Genomic DNA, 3,505 nt, shown 5'->3' with positions numbered 1-3,505 from the left:
TCTCTCTCTCTCTCTCTCTCTCTCTCTCTCTCTCTCTCTCCCCTCTTCCTTTGCTTTCTTCTCTCTCTCCCACTCTCTTGGCCTTTCTTTCTCTCCCTTGTCTCTCTCTCCCCCTTGTTTCTTTCTTTCCGTGTTCTCTACCCCCCCCCCCCTCTCTTCTGTTATGCCATGGTGAAAACTCATTAAGTCCAGTGCAGACATGTTGTTGTAACGTATGTTTGCCCAGTTGATAAAGGAGCCCCAGCCTGTCCTGAATCCAGATTACACCAATATATGCTTGTGTGTCTGTCTCTGTGCCTGCGTGTACCTGCATGTGTGCGTGTGTGTGTGTGTGTCTGTGGATATACCTCTGTGTGTGTGCCTGTGTGTGTGTTTTAGCACCATCTAAAACTGTGTCATTACCTCAGGCTCTGACAGCCCATGCAGGGTTTCTTTGTGTTCCTAGGCGTGAGGGTGTTGTAGATTTGGTGTATGTATTTTTGTTTACATTCCGCATCTGTGGGGTCTTATCCATGGGCGAACAATCTTTTATCTTAGTGCTGCTATCTCTGGCTGTGTTTGTGACTGTGTGTGCTGACAGGACATGCTGTGATGAATATCAATGGCTTTTTCATTAGTGCCAGGACAAATAACCATCGTGCAGCTCTTGTCTAATTCACAACTGGCCATCATATTGACAGTCCTATTTTTATAATGATTGTGTGTGGGAGTGGATACCTTCACATGTGTGTTTGTATGTGTATTTATGCATCTGTATGTGTGTTTGCACATGTATGTGTGTGTGATTGTAAGTGTGTGTGGGTGTGTGCGTGTGTACGAGAGAGTAAATGAGTTTGTTACATGTGTGTGCATAATTAATAATGCGTATAATTATGACTGTGTATACTCGTGTATATGTTCATGCATTCCCTTACATTTTTTTTCTGTGTGTGTGTGTGTGCCTCTCTCCATCCCACAGGTGAGGCAAGGTGAACGTCGTGTGGAGGAGCTGCAGGTAACCTTGGAGCAGGCAGAGCAGGAGCAGCACACCTGGCGTCAGCAGCAGGAGCACGAGCTGCGGGAGTGGAGGGAGGGCTTTAGGACCGCCTCGGAGGCGCTGCGGATGAGGGAGGTTGATGTGGAGGAGGCCAGACGCGACCGAGACGCATCCCTCAAGAGCCTCCGTCTGCTGGAGGAGCAGAGATACAGCCTCGGCCTACACACACACAGCCTGCAGGATAGCCTGCAGCAGCTGCAGACACAGGTGAACAGTGTGTGTGTGTGTGTGTGTTTGCATCTGTTTGCATGTGGAGGTCATACATCATGAAATATATTTGTACTTTTCCTCTCATTCCCTTTCAGCTACTAGTCCAGTGGATACCTCAGTAAAGACATATGTACAGAGTGAGGTTGTAAGTCACCGCACTGAGTGGGGTTGTAGGCCAGGGGACGGTGTGCAGAGGAGAGTGGGGGGGATTAGAGGTGAGGAGAGGAGCTGGAGAAGGAGGGGGTGGTGTGAGGGGAGGAGTTGGATGAGGGGGGGTGGTGTGAGGGGAGGGTAGTGATGGGGGTCCTGGGAGCACATGTGAGGACATGGTCAGGCTCCATCACATCAGGTCACCGGGGTCTAATTAAGACCAGCTCAACACCCGTGTGCAATCAGCAGGACCTGCACAGGAAATTAGGTTTCACACACACACACACACACACACACACACACACACACACACACACACACACACAGACATTGTCCATCTCTCTCCCTCTCTCTCTTTCTCTCTCTTTTGCATGAAATGCACAAAATCTGTACTATTGTAATTAACGTTTTGTGCTTAGAAGGCACATTAATAACACCACTGTGTGAAATATTAGGTGGAAATTACTGTATAGTAATGACCCCACCAGCCCAACCTGATCCTCCCACCCAAAGTCTCCTCATCAGCACTTGGCCCATTACTATTCTCCTACAACAAGCCCTCAACTTCCCACAGAAAAAAAAGCAAAACACCTCCAGTTGTGCCATGGAGTGTAGCTGCTCGCCCCTGTCTCCCTCTGTGTAGTCTTAATACAGTCCGTTGTCATGTGCATGTGCATGCCAGAGAAGTGTGGTGGCCCCTCAGGGTTTCTTCCTGGAGCGCAGGTGATGCTGAGGAGGCCATGGTGCATTTGGCTACATAGTGGATGATGCAATTGCTTCTATTTGCTCAAGCAAATATTGCCTGTAACCATCACTCAACAAACTACCCAGTCTAACATGATGCTGTTTACTGCCATGTACTTTTCTTTGTGTTTGCGTTCATATTTTGCTGAAAGCAAAATGTATTTATCCTCCGATTTTGTTGGTTAGCATACATGAAAATAGTGTTTCAGTACTCATTTAGAAGCATCAATATGCTTGTGAAAACAGAGAAGAGTCTAGCTAATTCATCGGTAATTATGGGTAATTTAACATCCATTTCTGCAGACATGGACAGCCAAAGTGGTGTGAAGTCTCATTATCCTCTTTACAGTTTACAGTGACAAACAACCAGAAGCTGGTTCATAAACCCTGAACTTTTTCCCAAAACGTACAGAGTGGTCCGCAGATCACCCCACATGCGAGCATCCGAATGTGTCCCAGGGAGATGGTGTTGCCTCTAAGCAGTAAATACCTTCTGCAGAGCCGCCAATTTTTCTCATTAGTGCAGTAAATGGAGTCCTCCCTTTTAATCTTCTATAATAGCAAATCATTACTGATATCGTTTATTTTATGGGGTTTTAATGATTTGTTTTTGTTTTCTTGCCAGTCAGTGATGAAGCTGTTGATTGACTTTTTAAGCCTTTTTCATGCATGCTAGCAATCATGCTTAGAGCAGGTCTTTAGGTCCCTCATCATCTGCTGATAAGTGCTGCATCAGTTATAAAGCTGCTCTTTGCCAAACCATTAGCTTCTGAAGCTTCTGTGTCAATGTATATATGGTCTGTCCCTTCAGCTTGCTCTGCGGGAGGAAAAGATGGTTGCTGCGGTCCAGGAGGCCAGCGTCCTCCGAGAGAAACTGGAGAGCCAAGAGGAGAAGGTCACAGCTGTACTCCAGCAGCTGCAGGCCTCCCAGGATGCATTGCAGAGTCTGGGCGCAGAGCTGAAGTCCTGCAGGAAGGAACTAAAGGACCAGGTGAGAACTCACACCCTTGACCACCAAATCTCATCTAAAAAAAACATCATCATACCACACAAACATTGGTTGCAGTAAGTAGAAAGGAAACGAATGAAGATGTACTGTTGCACTGTTCAGTCTCACACTTACAAATCCTCACTGGATATATTGAGGCTGAATTTCGCACTGGATATGTGTTGGTCACAGTTGTATGTGCGGCGGGGTACGGCGTGTAACCCGCTGTTGATGTGCTCTCTTCTCTACAGGAGGCCCAGCGTGCAGAGCAGGAGAGCAGATCCACCCAGCTCAAGGCTGACCTGCTCCAGCTGCAACAGCAGTACTCCTCCTGCTATTCTCAGGTACTGTACTGTATGCAACATTCTCCACTTAAC

Source organism: Alosa pseudoharengus, unplaced genomic scaffold, assembly GCF_046254945.1.
Source record: "Alosa pseudoharengus isolate Yale_2024_CS ecotype anadromous, Long Island Sound unplaced genomic scaffold, YU_APseudo_1.1 YU_APseudo_1.1_scf_16, whole genome shotgun sequence".
NCBI lineage: Eukaryota > Metazoa > Chordata > Actinopteri > Clupeiformes > Clupeidae > Alosa > Alosa pseudoharengus.
Note: the sequence above shows the minus strand (reverse complement) of the source record.